This window comes from Lichenostomus cassidix, chromosome 2, assembly GCF_008360975.1.
Source record: "Lichenostomus cassidix isolate B80296 chromosome 2, HeHo_3.0, whole genome shotgun sequence".
Taxonomy (NCBI): domain Eukaryota; kingdom Metazoa; phylum Chordata; class Aves; order Passeriformes; family Meliphagidae; genus Lichenostomus; species Lichenostomus cassidix.
The window spans coordinates 56,355,362-56,376,187 of record NC_139482.1 but is presented as its reverse complement, the minus strand read 5'-3'; the positions used below and the strand labels follow the sequence as shown (position 1 = coordinate 56,376,187).

The 20,826-nt window shown below is 39.5% G+C and overlaps 1 long non-coding RNA gene across 1 annotated transcript in view; it reads right to left on the bottom strand.

The window, feature by feature from the left end:
• Nucleotides 1-14,086: 14,086 nt before the first annotated feature.
• LOC146441410 (uncharacterized) overlaps nt 14,087-20,826 on the bottom strand; it is a 297,131-nt gene continuing 290,391 nt past the window's right edge. The window contains exon 3 of the long non-coding RNA XR_014849890.1: nt 14,087-14,138. This is a non-coding gene — a long non-coding RNA (uncharacterized LOC146441410). The remainder of the gene's footprint in view (nt 14,139-20,826) is intronic.

Below are 20,826 nucleotides of genomic sequence, written 5' to 3'. Positions count from 1 at the left end.
CAGAATGAATGGAAAAATAATTATTTCTCTAAAAGTAGGATACTTCTGGCTACTCCTCATTTACAGAAACCCAAATGCAACAGGGAAGAGCATTTCTATGGTATTTAAGTCAAACAAAATCACCAGAGACTGCTTTATTTTTGAATTTTACTTGTAGACAACAGTGGTTACTGTGGTAGACTTGCACAGCTGAACTCAGTTATCCTTTTAAAAAGGAAATGCAAGATTAGGCATAAGTGTGTCCATTACAATTAACAATGACAAATAAGTCACTTTTACAAGAAAGACCTATATTTTTCACCTCCTCCACCACCCCCCTTTTTTAAAATACTTTGTAATTTTAGGCTGGAAAACTCCATGAGGTGGAAACCATGTTTAGTCACATTGCCTGGGACAAGTATTCTTTTTAAAGTTTATTCTTAAAAAAGTTTGCTTTTCTTGCTCTGTTGCATACTCATCATTTTAGGATTTTTTAAAATATATTTTTCTTTCTAGGATTCCACCAATTTTCCTGATATTTTGTTACAAAAATTTCCCGTAATTTTCAGTATTAGCTGAATAAATTAAGTTTTACTGTCATACATGCTCTCGCCAATTGTTACTGCAGATAGGTAACTACTCAGGTGCCTAGAGATGCTTCCTTTTAGCATGCCAAATGCTGTGTTTGTTGCTAGACATGTAAATTCAAACACACACTAAAGTGCAGGTATTACATGGAGGTTCACATTGAGTTTTATTCCATGCCTCATTCATAACACATTTTAAATACTATCTATGGAGCTGCTAATTTCGCTTCTGAAATCTCCCTATAGTTTGTTGTCAAGTCCTTATACAATATGAATGGGAACTTTAGTTACCTAAATCTTAAAATTGTTTTTTAGAGTGGAACATGTTGATCATCTTGAGTGCCATCATGCAGCATGTACAGAACAACCAGATCAGGTCCAGCCACCATTAGTTTATGAGAGGCAGGTCCATCTTGAGCAATCTGATCTCCTTCTTATGACAGCATGGCTCAGTGGATGAGGGAAAGGCTGTTTATGTTGATGTTAACATTAACTACTTGGACTTTTGTAAAACTTTTGACACTGTTTCCTGCAACATTCTTCTGCAGAAACTGGCTACTCATTGCTTGGATGTGTGAACTGCTTTCTGGATAAAAACTTGCTGGATGGCCAAGCCCAGAGAGTGATGGTGAATGGAGTTAAACCCAGCTGATGGCTGGAACACCAAAAGTGGTGTTTCCCAGGGCTCAGTATTGGACCTTTCCTGTTCAATATCTTTACCAATGATCTGGATTAGATCATTGACTGAACCTTCAGTAAGTTTGCAGATGACACTACATTAGGTGGGAGTGTTGATAGGCTCTACAGAGGGATATAAACAGGCTGGATGCATTGTCCAAGGCAAATTTTATGAGGGTCAACAAGGGTTACATTAGCCCCATGCAGTGCTACAGGCTTGGGAGAGAGTGGCTGGAAAATTGATTGCTGAAAAAGAACTTAGGGGTGCTGGTCAACAGGAGCTGAACATGAGCCAGCATGTGTCCAGGTGGTCAGGAAGGCCAACAGCATCCTGGCCCATGTCAGCAAGTGTGGCCAGCTAGACCAGGGCAGTGATCACTCCCATGTACTCAGCACTGGTGAAGTCACACCTTGAGTACTGTGTTCAGTTTTGGGCCCTACAGTACAGGAAAGACACTGAGGTGCTGAAGCATGTCCGGAGAAAAAAAACAGAGCTGGTGAAGGGTCTGGAGCACAAGTCCTGTGAGGAGCAGCTGAGAGAGCTGGGGGTGTTTAGTCTGGAGCAAAGGAGGCTCACACATCACTCTACAACTGCCTGAAAGGACATTATAGAGAAGCGGGTGTTGGCCTCTTCTCCAAAATAACAAGTGATTTGGTGGGTGTTGGTCTCTTCTCCAAAATAACAAGAAAAGAGGAAAAGTCGCTCAAGTTGTGCCAGGGGAAGTTTCAATCAGATATTATGAAAAACTTCTTCATGGAAAATGTTGCAAAGCACTAGAACAGGCTGTCTGGGAAAGTGGTTGAGTTAATAGCCCTGGAGATATTTAAAACATGTTTAGATGGGACATTAAGGAACATGGTTCAGTGATGGGTTTAGCAGTGTTAGGTTTTCAATTTGACTCAGTAAATGTTATTTGATATTAGGGAGCTAACAGCTGTCCCAACTTTGGAATATCAAATAGCAATGTTACCTACACACTGTTTCCAAGTAAGGCAGAGTAATACATCAGAGAAGAGCCTCGCTTATCAAATTTTGCCTACTGATATCTAAGGAATTCTAGGTAAACATCTGTTTTGTTTTGTTTTGGTGTTTGGAGCTATATTTAGGTCTGAAGACCATATTTAAACCTTGGGAACTCTGACCTTAAAAAAAAAATCTATATTTTTTCAGTCAAAACACTTAGAAAAATGGTTCTCTCTGGGGATAGGTTATTCATGTATTACTAATAAGTGTTTTAACAATTGGCATATTGTTTGCAAAATAAACTGTAACATCTTTTAAGGTAGATCTTAAGATGTCTTCAAATTGCTAAATCCATATTTTTTCTGATTTGTACATGGCAAAAAGGAATAGTAGAGACCATGGCTTTACTGTAATCTCTGTATTGATGTTTCAGTTATTTTCCACAAAACTCAGTATTAGAAGAGGACTACTTTGATACAATATTTAAATTATTTCATAAGGATTTCAAAAACAAGCTGTAATGTGCATTAATAGAGATGTAATATGTATGTTAAATGTCAGCTAGTGCAATTTTAACTTCCTAATAGGCCACAATTGGTAAGGTTTTATTCCCAGTTCTTCCTAGGTGGGTAAGTGTTCAAGTTCTGAATTATTAACTTTTTGCGGAATCCAATCAAAAGATTTCTGAATATGGTCACATAAGCACCTTTGCTATTTAAATTTCCTTAGGATTTGCATTATGCAACATTCTTTCTCAAACACTAGACTTTTAACATTGTTTTATTTTCAAACCTAAGCTTAAGTCTTTAGCCAAAACATTGTAAAAGAGAAAAAAATTTATATAACTCTTAGGCCAAAAAATGCTGTCAATATCAAATTAACTTTTTAAATATGAGGTAAACAGCAAAGTATGGAACATTTAAGGATTTAAATATTACATTCCAGTAAATAATTTAAACTCCCCTGTGACACAAAGATAATCAGTTCCGAGATGATATTTTATAGTGAAGCACAGATTTCTGGATGGGATATTGGATCAAGACAAAGATCGTATAGTCTTGTGGCTGAATTCACAAAAGAATTTAGGCATCTGATTTTCACAGCAGTCAGAACGGTTCAGTTGCTACTTCTTCCCAATGGTATGTACATTTCCTATGTATGTTGCATTGAAATTTTCTGAAGTTCTCTGCTTCTGGAAATCCTAAAAATGTTGCAGGCTGAGTAATTCAGCATAAATATCTCCTGTTTGCAACCATTCCACTGAGATGCTTCACTGACCTGTTGGATCCTCCAGGAACAAAACAACTGGTTTTTTTAGAAGAATTATCTTCTATTTCAGCAAAATAATAATTTGAACACTCATTCAGGAATAGTTCAGTGCCATCCTCTGCTTGCAAAAAACCACAAATATCAAAGCCACTTCTCAAGTCAGCACCAATGTAGAAAAGACTCCTCTTGAAGTTACACCAGCATGCAGGAAAGAGGAATCTCAGGTGAAAGATGGCACTGGGACTGGCTTACCACTTCCTGAGTAAGTGTTCCAATCAAGAGGTGTTTAATGATAAACAACCCTTCACTTGTCTGAAAATAAAAAAGTCTGCTATTGAATCTGTTTAGCTGCACTTAAACAACTGAATAGTGAATTTGAAATAAGTAAGAGGGCATGCCAGTGGTGGCAAGTAGTGACAAATTTAGTGATGAGTTCAGTCGTATCTGAAGAATAAGTATGCCATCCAATATTTTTTTGGCCCTGCAGCTGTCTTGTTTATAAATCAACTGTTTATGGTACAGATAACTCTAGATGCTGATGTAGTTCAGTTAGTAATTTTTCTCCTTCTTACTTATTCTGTACATTTAACAGCAAGGAATCTTCTGCTGTGTTTCCTTACAGGGATTAGATCAGTTAGTAAAATACACAACAGCTGAGAAAGGCTAGCAAGTTGGTATGGCATCTAACTTGAGTTCTGACCTTGGTGATTGTTAGGAACGAATGTTTGTTCTTCACCATCTTAAAGCTCACAGCTACTTCTACACTTCCTGAAAGCCACAGGATTGCTAGTTTGCAGAACCTTTTGATGGATCACAGAAAACAAAGAAGGGTCCATTTCAGCCCAGGCAACACAGAATCATTAGAGATTTAATCAGTCTTTCTGCCTGAGGTTGATAAAGCTTGAATCTTGAATGGCATTTTGTTAGGAGGTGAGATCCTAATAGAACATTTGAACTTCAACAGACAGCTGGGGTTCACAAGATTCAAAAACTCAGAAACTATGAGGATTGATCACACAGAAATCAAAATCAGAAAAAAATAGCCACCCCCAAAACAAAACACGAAAAAACCCACAAATCACCAATCTGTTTCAGAAGATTGTGCAGAAATTGGTAAAGAAACACAGATACTGAACTAGTGAATAGATCTTACAAGCTAATTAATACTGGATGTTTTTAATAATTTATCCCCTCTTTTCTCTTTTTTTGAAAGTAAAAATCAGACATACCACAGGCACACTCCCAAGAAACAAATGCAATTTCCTATCATAAATATTATGACATTAAGCACTCAAAGATCTGAAAATTCTGAAGCAAGAAGTGTGTTGGCTACTTTACTCCTTCACTTTACTCATTGTTGGTACACAATATTGAAGAAGTATGGTATATATGGGAAGTCTTTGATCCATTTTTTCTTCATCAAAAAGAAGCGATTGCAAAGTGTATATTAACTACTCAAAAGTCAGAAAAGTCTGGGAATGCCTTCTTAAAGAATTTTTTAAAAACCAAACAATCCATTCTTCAGAGGATATATGAATCAGAAAGTTGTTTCTTTGTTTTGTATAGCAGGTTCACAGCCTATTATTTTACCTTTCCATTTTGTTAAATATAAAATTTCACACATTGTTTCCCATAGAGAATAAATAATATGTAATATGACTGAGTTAATGCAGGTGAAGACAAATGAATTGTCAGAGTTTTCCTGTTTCTGAATTGCTCAATGTCTTGAAAAAATATGATGCTCTATGTAGGCCTTTTTAAATAAGATAATTAAAAAACAGGACATGTATACTACTCTATTCTCAGGCTAAAACCTGAAGTTGTAGATAATTTAGGCAAAGCTGAGGGAATCTACTCTGTCATACACATGTGTGATGATAGGCACGCTGTAATTAATTACAGTCCCCATTATGGGCACTAAATACCAGGCAAATCTTATCAAAAGCATGGAACTCTCTAGGTGCTTTAAGTTTCTAAACCAGAAACAACTACCAAAAAATAGCTAAACTAATAACATTTTAGGTAAAGCTTTAAGGAATTGTTTGTTTTTCTAACTATTCCATCCCTGGACAGTAGAAATAGAATCATTGAAGTACTTAAGTTTGATCTGTTCTGTGGCATAAGAATTCTACATGTAAATTTTGACAAAAAAAAATCTTGCATACATCATTTTGCACTGAAACATTCTCTCTCAACTTTTTATTTTTCTTGATTGTGCAAAACTCATCAGCCTTAATGAATATAAATTGAATCAAGGTAGAGAATGATTTGCAGTAGAATACTTGATATTGAAGCCTACGTTGCGAAAATTTAGGTAAATTTTAAAAATAAACAATGACCAATGTATTGAAGGATCTGCTGGATAAAAAAACCCGTAATATTTTCCAGAACATTTCCATAGACAAAAGAAAAACAGCAGATTTCTTAGCAAATTTGTATTTGGCAGCTGGATTTATTACGGGCACATTACTCAGCAAGAGGACGTTTCCAAACAAAGTGTGCTCAGAAAGGGTATCCTGTAGAGCAATTCATACTGTGATTAATGACAAGAAATTTAGGGCAAGAAATAGATCTGGTTTATCAACAGAGTATATGTTGTTTTGATACATCTGCTTCATCTCTATATAACGTACAAAACATAAGACAGATTGCTGTAAGGGTCAGATTTTATTCCCATTAAAATGTGAATAAAGTCAGACACAAGCAGGCACGAGACCTGTGTTAAATGATCTCTGTTTCTTTTTGTGCGAGAGGAAAACTTCTAGTTTTCCAAATTAAATTATTGCAGGAAGTCCATGCTAAATATTGCATTTACTTCTCCACTTGTTTGTAATCAAGAAGATGCTCATATATCCTTTCTATGGAAGACAGTGAATCCATATATGTACTGTAAAGCCTCCAGAAAGCATAAGGAAAGAGTAACTGAAACCTTCCTTCATGATCTGGGCTAAAGCACAGGAACAAAAAAGAGATGTGGGAAGCTTTTTGCAATGAGACAGAGTTCAGCTGAAGAGAATTGTTTCCTTTTCTTCCCACATGCAGTCTTTTTATGCAGGAGCCCCCTTTGATTTTACTCTGCAGTATTTCCTGTACTCTTACACCACACCATCATGATTTGTACAAATAGAGCCTATTCATTAAGCAAAGAATGAGAGAATTGCACATTCAAAGCAACTTTCTTCAATTTTTAAAAGAAGCAATGCGAATTAAGATAAAGCAGGGGCTCTGCTACTCTTTGGTTGGTTTGTGCAAAATTATTTTTAGCATGATTGTCTTACAAATAACCAAGATGCTTCTGGACTGTATGCGGGGGTTGATTATTGCCACATGTGAACAGCCTAAAGCAATTAAGAGCCAACTCAGTATTAGTAAATCAGCCCTTGCAAGAGCACTGTATTTGTTTCTTACCAGCCCATAAAAATCTTTCTCATCTTGACCACCAGATACAAGCACAGAAGCCCAAAGGGATATGTTATTCTATTAACATACAAATAAAAATACAAAGTCCAGTACTCATAATTGTTTCAATGCCTCTGTCAGCAAAATCGTCCATTTTGGAGAATACTGTGTACATTTTACAGGGTTTCTAAAGGCTTCATCATGCCAGTGGACCCCCAGAGGTGGCAACTTCTACGCTTTTGCAAAACAGCCAAGTTCTCTGTCAAAAGACAAATTGAAAGAGAGAAATGATAGAATGAAAGAAAAAAATATAAAAATGTTCCCTGGGATAAACAGGACACGTTCCGAGCATATTTTTTTAAAATTTTCTTCTAGAATTTTGACATTTCTAGGAGAAAAACTTACCACACATTCAGATATATCTATCCACCTGTAGCTAATCTGTTAGCTTCCAGTCTTTGCCTGCACTGTAACCACAATGAAGCATAGACTTTCTATTTCAAATTAAAGAGGTCCCCAGTCAAAGGAGTTCTGAGATAGCTCTAAATGGCCAGGCAATAATCTCTATGATATTATACTCATGGCATTGACATCTTACTATGCTTTAATGGTGCTTTCTTGGAAGTTCAGGTTACCTTTTACAATAGAGAGAAAAACTATTGTCTTTGCTTCTCTAGCAACATGCTGTTTCATGCTCAGGAATAATATCTTTGTTTACAACTCATGCTGTGATGAAAATAACAAATATAAACTGATCTGTTTGTCCTAGTCATGCACACAATACTCTGGATTTTTGTCACAAAAATATATTTTGCCCAAAATGTGGGATTACTTTGTGTATTTTTGAAAATAGCATGTTGCAATTTTACAGTAACCAGAAGTTTCCAGCTTTATGTATTTATATCATGCAATACAGACATAGGGCTAGAAGTCAAAGACACCTTACATTTTATCAATGTAACATTTATCAGATTAGCAGGTCAGCACTCGACATTTGTCCAGATACTTATGAACTACAAATTGTAAGCTTATAGCCCCAAACACTGGAGTACTCTCAACTAAATTTTTTCTGACCTTGAAGTTTCCTCACTGAAAGCAAGGGCAGCAAGGCTGCATGTACACAAGTAGTGTAACGATGCTTGGCATATTGTTACACTCAATTCAGCAATACTTACTTTTAAGCACTGAACTGACGATCGGCGAGAGAGAGCAAGGAGCAGTCTCAATGTGAGATATAAGCAAGCTCCATTTTATTTCACTAAACGAGAAACTTATATACTGTTACCGATGTTTCTAATTATAGTTACACACGTATTTGCAGTCTGTTCTCACATATTCAGGGGATCTTCCTGGTGACTCCCTATCTTTTCTCATAACACTTATGACTCCTTATCTTTTCTCATAACATTTTTCTCACAGCCTAGAAACACAGCTGTGGTTCCCAGGTTTTAGCTTCTCATGACACTTTACTAGGATTTTTACTGAGGCTTGCCTATGCTGACGCTTTGTTCAGGCCTACTCAGCTAACACAAGTTTTGCTGGAAAACTGTGTTTTCCAACACTGAACCTTTCATAAATTCATACTTTGCTGGGACTAATTACTCAAAGTTATCCATGTCCTCAGTATTTTACTGAATTACAGCTCAGTTTTCATTCCAGAGTCTGATAAAATTTAAGACACAACTGAAGGAAGACATTTTTTGTGAAATTCAGAAGTGGAGTCTGTGGTTAATATAAATTATCAATTGCTACAAATTCTCATGTGAATCTTTTGCTCTTAGATCACACAGTGGAGCACAGAAGACAAATCTCCTGGCTTCAGTAACAAGCATTTGAGGCTTCTGAGAAGGAAACATTATTTTCTGCAAAACCCAAAACTTATTTTAAACCTTATTTTCTTTAAATGTCATAAGATGAATAAAACATTTCTATTGAATTTCTTGTAGTGTTCAAGTTTCCTGGTTAACAAAAATGTAATTTTGTTTTGAAAGCGATTTGCTACTCCTAAAAGTTAAAAGTTAAAGCATGCAGATGTGTGTGTGTTGACTTACTTTACTGATTCTTATAAGGAACTTCACTAAGCTTTTGTCTATCCAGTAAATTTTTACAGGTCAGCACCTTCAAGCATGTGGACATAGGACGCAAATCCCCATTGTTTACTTGAAAAAGTTTTCAATGTAATGAAATACTCATGTTTGTTGTAATAACATTACTCTCCAAGAAAGTTATCTCAACAGAATGTGTATCCAGTAATACATTATATTAACAGTTCAAAACAGAATGTTCTCAATTAAAATTAATGAACTCTTTTTAATATTTTATTTTTATTATTATTTCCATAATTACAGGTTACCTTACCAGTCAGTTAACACGGAAGGGAAAGAAGAGAGATTGCTTGCAATGTACACCATGCAACTCCTAGGGAATCAGTATTACTCCAGTTTATAAAAATAATTTTTAGAAAGCATCCTTTCCCAGTCCGCTTCTTTACGAAATATGAGACCAGATCACTTTTAAGTGGTGGCAGTGTTCACTATGCTTTTGCATGGATTTTTTTGAGGTGGGAAATGACAGCCTGATATGATGTATGATATTAACTACAGAATACAATAACATTTTGGCAGCCTTTTTGTCAGGGAACTGAATAATAATGAAAAAAACAAGAAGTGAAGTTAGGGTGCATTTCATGCACTGCATGTAAAATATTTGGAATTACAATGACCCTTCAGTGGTCAGCCCCCTAAGACAGCCCAGCAAAGCACAGCAAAGCACAAACTCTGAAGTCATTACCTTATGGATGTCTAGCAGTACCTCTTGCTGGAGAAGATTTTAATTAAAGCATTATTTAAGCATTCTGCACTGTAAAATTAATTGTTCCTAAAGTAATATGTGTAAAATTTAATGACTATATATAGCATCTTATGACACAGACTTTAATGTATTTTCCTTTTTTGCGATAATAATCTGCGTTATCAGGAGGACTTGTCTTTTTTTTCTGTTGTACTGGGAGAAAAGATAGAATATATAAGAGAGGGTGCCAAATGTGAAAGGAGTGAAGAATATTATAATACAAAATTAAATTTATTTATTTGAGAAAAAGAAACCCCACTTCTTTGTCAAAAATACGTTTAGTAACATGACTCATGACTACAGCACATACTTTGTATCAGTTAGTCCCTGTTGGCGAAAACTTTTTTTTCTCTATTTTGTAGTCTGTGAAACAAGTGCTTATGGGACAGATCACATCCCCCTGCCCCATTAGACACCAATAAAGAATTAACATTCTCTGGCTGCCTAAATGGTGTAGATGTGCTCTCAGTTTTATCAGTGAAGCCTGAAATATCTGGGCAGAGGACTGAAAAATAAACAATGCAAAAGTAAACTATGCAAGCCAGGTGGGAGCAAGGTCAGATGGGTTTTTTATGAGTTACTGCGCTATAAGAAGACAAAGAAGCAAATACACTAGGGAAGTCTAAAACATTCAGGCTTCAGAACTGTGATCTCTCAAGGAAAACAGTATCCAAAAAATATAATTGTTGAATCTTGACAACACTCAGCCATAAATTATGGTAGCAGTGAGAGATTTCAATTTTGAAGCAAATGATCTTTTATACACCTGTGTGTGATAAAACCTATTGGTGCTTCAGGAATTAGAAAGTTCCCAGTCTCCTTACAGCTGTTTTTTAACCAAGGTCTCAAGCCCTTTAAAAGAGCAATAAAAATGCATCTTTAGTGACTGATGAAAGATTTTTTCTTTTTTGTTATTTCTTCCAGATGAGAGAATAAGTATTCTTCAAAGTTACTTTGCTTCTTCAGGCATTCAGTTCAGATAAAATAGCAATCAACCTGAAATTTTTCAGCCTCTCAAGTGAAATCTAAATACATTGTTCTGTATTAACTTCGTATGTGGTTAACATTGTTGAATCTTGTTGGATAGAAGGGTATCTGGGTGCTGGGTACCATATTATCACAAAAATTAGTGCAGACACTCTGTATTAAAACTCAGCAATTTTGCGTCAGGACCTGAACTGGTTTTGCATAAGCCAAAATATCTAATTCAATGAGTGCAGTATACAGTCTCTTCAATTACTTTAACAACCATTTACAAGCAAAAATTTAGTGTTGAAAACTGCAGCGATGAGGCAGAGCCCAATTTTTTCCAAATTCCATGAAGGGCACTCACATTTTTAACTTCTAACAGGTCTGTCTGTGCATCTGAAGTAAAAAGATAAATGTTCTAAATAAGAGAAAGTGGTAATCAGTATGTTATGATAATGTATTGGGTTTGCATGGCCTGGTTTTTGGTAGCAGAGGGGCCACAGAAGTGGCTTCCATGAGAAGCTGCTAGAAGCTTCCACAATGTCAGGCAGAGCCACTCCCTGAAGGCTCCAAAGATGGATGGGCTGCTGGTCAAGGCCAGGCTAATTGGAAATGGTGGTAACACCTCTGTGATAACAGATTTAAGAAGAAATCAAAACAAAGGTTGGGGCACAGTTTTCATTGTGACTAGAGAATAGCAGAGTGAGAACATGTGAGAGGAACAACTCTGTAGACACCATGGTCAGTGAAGAAGTAAGGGGAGAAGGTACTCCAGGCACCAGAGCCAAGATTTCCCTGCAGCCTGTGGTGCAGCCCATGGAGAAGAAGCTGTCCCTCTGCAGCCCATGGAGATCTACAGGGGTGCAGAGATCCATCTGCAGCCCATAGAGGAGCCAGTGCCAGAGCAAGTGTATTCCTGGGATGAGGCTGTGATCCTGTAGGAGACCCATGGAGAGAGGGCCCCGCTCTCAGGCTTGAGCAGCTTGTCCTTGAAGAATCTTCACCCCATGGAAGAGTGACCCACACTGCAGCAGTTTGGAAGGGCTGTTGTCCATGGGATGGACTCACATTGAAGTGGTTCACAGACAGCTGTTGCTTGTGAGATGAAGCCATGTCAGAGAAGTTAATGGAGAACTGTCTCCTGTGGAAGGGACCCCATGGTGGTGCAGGGGAAGGACTCCTCTCCCTGAGCAGCAGGAGAAGCGAAGGGTGATGAACTGACCATAACCCCCATTCCCTGCGTCCTTGTACCACTAGGGTAGGAGGTAGAGCTGGGAAGGAGGGAGAGGTAGGGGGAAGGTGGTTTTAGGGGCTTATTTTACTTCTCATTATCCTGCTCTGATTTTGTTACCAATTGCTGCTTTGCTCTCCGAAAAGCTGCCGACCACCGAAAGCACCAACGGAAAGTGGTCAGTCACGCTGAACATGGACCGGGCGCGCCGCGGCTGTGACGCACTCGAGCGGGTGCCGCACCCAGGGGAACGGTAACGCATTGGGAAAGCAGTAGAAACGAGAGAGGCATAGGCTTCTGCGCTTGGGATTCCAGCAGGTTTATTGTAGGATCGCAGGGCAGGCAGGCAGGGCAGAGAACAAGGGACGGTATCTGGGCGGCCGGAATCCGGAACCCAAAAGCCCCGAACTCAAGCCTGCAAAAAGTTAAAAGTGAGGGGGGGAGATGGGGCGTGTCCAGCCCCGGAGGGCCAACCAGGGAAGGTCCGAGGGAAAAGGGCAGGGGTACAGACCAATGACCGTATTGCAAAGGGGGGAACATAGCTTTGAACCAATGGATTGTTTTGCTGGGGGAACATTCTGGAACATAAATCATAAACTGAATATAGGCAGGGAGTTATACTGAGCCAATCTACTGCAGCAAACAATAAATTCCCTTTATATCACTAATTAGAGCCTGCTTTATCCATGATGTTATTTTGAGTGATGTCTCTCCTGGTCCTTATCTCAACTTACGAACCCTTTGTTAAACTTTCTCTCCCCTCCTCTCTCCTCACTCCCAGCTGCAAAGGGGAGTGAGCCAGTGGATTTCATAGGTGTCTGGCATCTGGCCAGCATCAATCCATGACAGATGACAAAAGCAATACAGAATGAAGGAAAGGTAAATGAAATAAAATATGCATCACCACACTGGCTTATGTAATGTTGCCACAGAGATGCTGAAATATTAGGTATAAGCATATTTAGCTGTTTTCCTCACCGAGACCAAATATTTGATAGAAAGCTGTTTCAGCATTTTCCTACTGAAGACCAGATTTTAGTTGCTAGAAAAGAGCCAGGGTCAGGGTTTTTTCTTTGCTGAGGTAAAGGAAAGAATTTCAGCTACTTAAAATAGTATGAGATACGAAAAAGACTTAGACCTGGAAAAAGTGAGCCTAATTTTAGTCTCCTAACAACTCAACTTAGATACAAAACATCATGGGAAAATTAAGGATCTGAAAGGGAGAATAATGCTGAGCAAGAAGATACCTACATCAGGCATAGAAAATGCTCCAGAGAGAAGCTGAGTCAAAAAGTATCCTGGACTGTCTTCTGTAGCTTAATCTCTACATCAAACCCTTCCCCCATAAGGTAGGCAAAGCAAGAAGCTTCATCATATTTTATCTTAAATTCCAGGCAGAACACTCTGCAAGTGGTTGGGAAACTAATTTTTTGTTACTATCCTGATAGAGAAGATATGAAAATTTTTAGCATTTCGTGTCAGAGATTGAAATAGTTCATGCCGCAAACATGGATATAAAGTCTTGCCCATTATTAAAAAACTGTATAAAGAAGCTACAACCAAAGAAGGCTCCCTCAAGATACCTGACTAGGACTTTGGACTGTAAGTTAAACTACCAAGATACCTATCTAGGCCTAGGGAGAAACAAACAAAGCTGAAGGAAAGGAATGCATACACAAGAGAACCAAACACAGCAGAGATTCTTCTCTGGGTAGATTTGGGGCACGAGAGACCACAGCCCACAGAAGCCAGGTTTGCACAGACTCCCCCCACTGAACTGGGAGGCAGGTGGAGGAGGTTTTGGGTGTGACCTCTGGTCGGAGGCAGTGAACACCCCTCCTCCTTTTCATAAACTGGCCCAACCCCAAACGCCACATCCACGGGACATTCTTATGAGACGCAGCTGAGGGTATGTCATAATCCATCAAAGATGCCCCCAGAGCACTCCCCAGAGGTCTTGCACCACAGTAGTACACATGATGCAACAGATCCACAGTCTGATTCAAGAGACTGCCCTCCTCCCCCGGGGGGACATGAGTGGACATTGCCATCTGGCCTGAGAGTATATTAACCCATGGCATTCTATGCTTTCCAGGGCGACCATCACCACCGAGAAGACCAGCTGGAGAGGATCAACGCAACAACATTGGGATCCATGGCTGGTGATATTTTCTTTATTCTGTCTCTGCCACTCTCTTTCTGTCCCACACACCTATTTCCTGTTTCTTTCTTCTTTTGTCTCTCTCTCCCATATTTACTATCATATAAAACCCATACTATTGACTGGCATGTGGTCTCATTTGCACCTTAATTCAGGCAGAGGCATTTCCAATAACCTTAATAATCGGATCATGACACCTTGGTAAAAACTTAGGCCAGACAGACTGCATGTGTGTTGCCCTTGGACTTTTCTGTAGAGAATGATGATTTTTGTGGTAATTATTATTAAGCCAGGAAGGCAGAATGAAAATGAGTGGGACATGGCAATAAAGCACAGAAGACATTCATACCACTAAAGACCAAGCTGGGCTTCAGACCCCCACGTAAGTGAGCACTTAATACAAATAAGTTAGACAGCGACTCACACTCCCAGCAACATTTGGTATGCTATTCTAAAGAGAAAACAAACTACTCTACCCAACTCTAGTCCCTGAGTGTCAAAATGCTTGCTTTTTGGTTTTCCAATTAACTGTCTTCAAAATATTTCTCAGTGATTAGTCCCTTCTCAAGCTTTTGCAGGGCTTCTCCCTGTGTTTATATGTTGGTATTGCATATTGTCATCAGCATAGTTGGTATGATACTTCAGAAACACAGACTAACGTTTCCAACAGTGTAGGTCAGTTTATATGCCTAGTGATTTTGATTTCAAGGACAAAAAATACCTGTGGATTTTTTACTAGGAGCAGAAAGGAATGGAAAGAAGTCTCTACCCTTTTCCATTTGTAAGGACATGCACATTTGGTAAGAGAAAAATATTGTGGAGGAGTCCCCTCTTAAACCACTGACAGCACAGCACACTACAAAGAAGACAAAAGGCTAAATAGAGAGACTTAATGAAGTTTTATTTGTTCATTTGTCTATTCTGCATTGATGTATCAAGGTCCGGGAGGGCTGCACAGGGCAGCTCCCACCCGGACCGGGGTCTCTGGTCCGTGTAATCCCACTGGATCTGGTGCGCCCGGCCCTCGAGGTCCCGTGGCATGGCGTGAGTCTCCAAACCATGTCAATTCAGCAGGAATATCGTGAGACAAAGGAAAGAACTGGACTCCATTTCTGTTCTGGCAGGGAGGTTTATTTGGGGTAACGGGGAAAAGGGGGTTGCAGGGGAGGAAAAGGGGGGAGGAAGAGCAGGGACAGGATAAGGGCTGCCAGATCAGAGAGAAGACCTTGAGCTGATCCAGGCTCTGGCTTTTAAGGGGAAGGAGAGGAGGCGGGGGCTGGCTCTCTCTGAGCCAGTCCCAGGAGGATGAAGGGAAGATTGGCAGGAGGCTTACACACCAGTAGGCTTTGAGGTACAGCAGAGCATATTTTAAAATGAACCAATGGTACACTGAGCGGAGAAACAAAGAGAGCACATGGAATCCTAAAACCCCACATTGCTACACTGCATGATAATAAAAAGGGAAAGAAAGCTGCTTAAAATCAACATAGAGGCCCCAAAAATTCTGATTATCAACACTGCTGATAAGTCTTGCATTGTTACTTCTGCCCAGCATCAGGAAAATGTCTGACATTTTTTTTCTTCTCAATCGCATTTCTTACTCTTCTTTGCAATCTTTTCTGCAGTAATCTATGATTCCATCTAAGAAGATACAGTCTGTAGGAACCAGTTAGTGTCTGGAAATTTGGACTGTTCAAGTTTTCATTCCATATGTGACATTCTATTCACAAACTACAGCGAGAAGCTTCCCCTTTCTATCTCTGCTCATTAATGCACATCTCCAAAGTGGCTGCAGGTGATCTGAATCTCTGCTTGCATATCAACACTCCCCAGAACCCACATGGCAGGGGTTCCTGTTCTATATCCAAGAAAGGCAGAGGTGGCAAAGCAGGCCTTGTTGTAGTGTGATGACAATCAAAATGATCTTTTGATGAGATAATGAGACTGCAGATACTAAAGTTCTAGTGGATCTAATGAGTTTATACCATATAAAGTAATGATTTCTGCTTTCCTTTTCCCCAGACAAAACAATTTAATGATATATAGTGAGGAATAATCAGTGAACAGTTCTTTTGTACATTTTAAACTGAAATAATTCAGTTGAATTCATAGCCTTGTTGGAAATGGCCTTCAAGGGAATAAGGCACCAAGCTATAGAATTCTACATACCTTTCAAAAGACCATAAAATATTATTAGATTTGCAAAATGCAACTTTTCTATTTCTCATCACTATTTGCATGCTCACTGCATTTTCTTTACTGAATACTATTGCTGTAAACAAGAGACATTAAGACTGAATGACAGTCTAACAAAACACTAACAGGTCAAAGTACTATAATTGGAGAATATTTTTTCTGATATACACAAGGGACAAACGCTCAAATTCTGCATTTTTACAGAGTTATAAGATAATGCTGTATTACACCTTAATAGTCTGATTGTTATCTTTCTCTTACCGTTGGTCTGCTGCAATTAATGAAGTTCAACAACACTTCCGTCAAGATATACACATTTCAGTATGTGCATTACAAGCTTTCCCAAGGGAGGCCAATGGTTTAGCTTTTGTCAAGATCAAACGACCAAGAAAGTCTGCCAAAGCAGCACAACGAAACATTTGAAGTAAGATACAAGTTCCACCATATATCTAGAAAAGAAAGTATATATCTGTCGCTGTTGAGCAGCTAGCAGAGTAATGAAGGCACCAGTTCTCAGTGGCAAGAAGGAATGACCTTTATTGTTTTGATTTCATCACATATATAGAGTTCTCAAAAGTCACCCAGATTGGTCAGTCAGAAGCCTTCCCCCATAACATCGCGACGAGAGGGAACTCACGGCAGTCTCAATATGAGATATAGAGTAAGCTCCATTTTATTTCACCAAACGAGAAACTTATATACTGTTACAGATGTTACTAATTATAGCTACACACACACCTGCAGTCTGTTCTCACACATTCAGGGATCTTCCCGGTGACTCCCTTTTTCTTTCTCATAACACTTCTGACTCCCTATTCTTTCCCATGACATTCTTCCCACAGAACATTCTCAGGTAAACAAGCCACTGTAGCTTGTTAGGATTTTACTGAGGCCTGAGTATGCTGAGGCCCTGCTTAGATGTATTCAGTTAGCATAAGTTTTGCTGGAAAACTGCGTTTTCCAACAGTTCCCCCGTTTCGCTTGTGAGAACAGATGTTGTCTGTTATCAGATTAATTTGCTTTGCTATAAGTAATTCTTATTATTAGAATTGTTATAAGTTTACTTAAGGAAATTTCACTAGTTATTTAGATATGTTGCCATGGTCTAGGAACTGTCGTTGCTGAAAACATTCACTTCACAGGTAAAGCTTGGAGAACCTTTTCCGGACAAGGACTCCAAGTTTACTTGGAAGAAGGTTTAGCTTTTATGAACTCAATTTGGCAAATGAAAATTACTTGATCACATTTTGGTGCAGAACACTTGGGACTCATGGCATGTTTCCCAGCCAGTTAGGATCAAGGCCTGGCCAAGGCCTAGACGCTAAGTGGAAGGGTTTTCTTGTTCATCAAGCTTTGATTAATATCAATAAGGAGAGTGTCTTAACATGCTACTATTTTTGCAGATAGCTATATAAGGTAAGATGAATATTTGAAAACAGTAGATATTATTTGACTTTAACTAAGGAAGATGAAACTGCAAAGCTTTTGTGAATAATAATATAAACTAACAAATTTAAAACTTAAAATCAATATCACTGAAAATGAATAAGGCTTAATCTTAATAAATCTGCTTTTAAACTAACAAATAGGACTTAACTATAATGGAATTTAAAATTGATATCACTTTAACAACTTAACTCTAACAAAATTTAAAACTTAACAGAATTTAAAATTAACATCACTTAATATTACTTAACAGAATTTTAACTTTAACAGAACTTAAAACTTAATAGAATTTAAATTCACTATTACTTAACTTTAACAGAATCTATGCTTAACCAAAAGTACTTAACAGGTAGTTTAAACTATTCAGTATAACTTCACTCACAGGTTTTCATTCACACATCAAAACTCTCAAGAAATCAAAATCACACTCTCATCAGTCACAGGCTTCATCTACACATTAAAGCATTCGAAAAGCAAACAACACTCTCAGTAGGCCTACAATATTCATACATACACACAAACTCTATTTTAAGTAATGCTTTAGCAAAATTCAACTTTCGTTCAAGGCTTTAGTATTCAAGGTGTTATTTTTTATCAGGATAATATCTGGTTACAATGCTTCTTTATTAGTAAAACGCTGGAAATAGGTTTTGGTCTCGGTGTCAGTGCAGCCAGGCTGAAGGAAGAGCCGATCTGCTCCATTTGCTTGGACATTTTCAGGGAGTTTCAGTTGCTGAAGCTGCAGCAGGTGGTGAAGGCTTGCCAGGACAAGTGCTTACAGAAAAAGCCAAGCTCAGAGACATTTTCCTGAAACTCTGGAAAAGCTGAAAAGTCACAAGGTTATACTGGATCAGCTATAGCAAGGCTGTGCTGCTGGTCAACATGGGGCAATGGGTGTTTCACCCGGCAAAGCGAATAATTAGAGGTTTTGGAGAAAACAGCTGGAGAACGTGTTCAAAGATTTGTTTCTGAAGCTAGAGAGCGCGGCGGGATCGCTGCCGCCATGGGGAACGACATGGACGTGATTCCCGAGCGGGAGATGAAGGACCTCTAGTTCAGAGCACTGAAGAAGATTCGCATCTTTGAAACTCTTAAAAATTCTCCATGACTACGAGGAGAAACAACTCCATTCTGTATCAAACTGCTGTTTTGCTGGCAACGCTGTTGGTTAGTTCTGGTTCGCTGCTGAAGCTGTCAATCATTTCCTCATCCTTGGGGAGGAGTAGAGTTTAGAGTTTCACCATAGGCATCACAGTTGGGGCAGTGAAGGAGACGTGGATGGCTCGCGGCTCCGCCTACCGGGGCACCCTCTGGGACCTCTGCTCTGGTTGTCATTCGGCCGGAAACCACGGTTGGAGCAACTTCCGCCACAGGTCTGCTTGTGTGCCATGCTGGCGGCGCGCAGTGAGGGGTAGGGGCCGCCGCTGCTACTCGGTCATTGGTCACTTTCTGTTTGTTTTTTCTGTTTCTACAAGCTTCTGTGCTGTGAGTATCTCTGTTGCAGCGGGAACACCAAACTTTTCCGTTACGGTTCTTTCGTATGTGTTTTTCACTCCCACATCGATAACATCGGGATGATTTGTGGCTACTTTGGCGCTTTACCCGCAGTATTTGAGCTCTCTCTAACATCGTATTTAGTTGTTCTGGCAAAAGTTCAACAGTGACTCTCTCAAACAAAGCAGCTAAGATGTTCTTCGTTGCAAAGTTGCACCCTCCCCTTGCTAGTGCTGGGAGCGATAGAGGGCTATGATTCCCCCTCCCCCCCGGCGGGGGGGGCTTCCCTGGCTGCTGTGCCGCGGCCGCCGAAGTTCCCCGCATATCAAAAGCAGTACAGTAACTCACAGGTTTCTCTCTGCTGCATGCGGCTGCCATCTCCTGCGCCGTCAGCCACGCAAGGTTTTGTTCCGTGCAATGCTTCTGTAAGCAGGCTACAACTGTACTCCATGGTTTACCAAGCTTTCTTGCAATCTTATCACACTCTAAAAGTAAAGTAGCTCCATAATTCAACCATTGTCCTACATTGAATACTGTAATAGGATTTGTAAAAAATCCATAGGCTTGTCCCACTGCCATCAGGCCAGCCAAATGTGACAGGCTGCCTTTGCTAAGTCCGTGCTTTTCTAAAAAGCATAACAATAAAAATTGGGCTACCTCTGTTTCCATTATGGTCCGGCTGGTTTTCAGGGTCCTGGTCGCCGCCGTCCACATTCTGCTGGAGCTGGCGGTCGCCACAGTATGTGCAGTTCACCGAAGTGTAGCCCCCACGGTAGGCAGGTCCTATTCAGCCTGTGCCGCTGGATCTCCCCCGATTCGGGCGAAGATCTTGACACACCGTCGCTGCACAGCTCCGGCGCCTCTCTGCTCCCGCCGCTCTCAGAAGCAGGGTGGTAAAACTCTGCTGTTGGTGTCCGTAGTCATCGGGGTCACCATAACATCGCGACGAGAGGGAACTCACGGCAGTCTCAATATGAGATATAGAGTAAGCTCCATTTTATTTCACCAAACGAGAAACTTATATACTGTTACAGATGTTACTAATTATAGCTACAGACACACCTGCAGTCTGTTCTCACACATTCAGGGATCTTCCCGGTGACTCCCTTTTTCTTTCTCATAGCACTTCTGACTCCCTATTCTTTCCCATGACATTCTTCCCACAGAACATTCTCAGGTAAACAAGCCACTGTAGCTTGTTAGGATTTTACTGAGGCCTGAGTATGCTGAGGCCCTGCTTAGATGTATTCAGTTAGCATAAGTTTTGCTGGAAAACTGCGTTTTCCAACACTCCCAGGCCTGATTGGCTAGGCCTGCACTGCCCAAGTTCTGGGACACTGTTCCAACAACATCCAAACTTTATCTTTATTTATAAAACACAAGAAAATTTCTCATGGGAAAAACCTGTGCTAGCCACATATATCAATGATGCTTTTTCCTTTCTGTCTTTTATTTTTGGGGTTTCAGGCACACCTGGAAATTAAGTCAAGGACTGAATGAATGTGGAAAATAATCTGTATTTATGTAATCAAAAGTAATTGCTATAGTGGAGGGACAGCTGAAGTGTAATAGTCTCATCTAAGTCTAATCTGCTGCAAAAAGT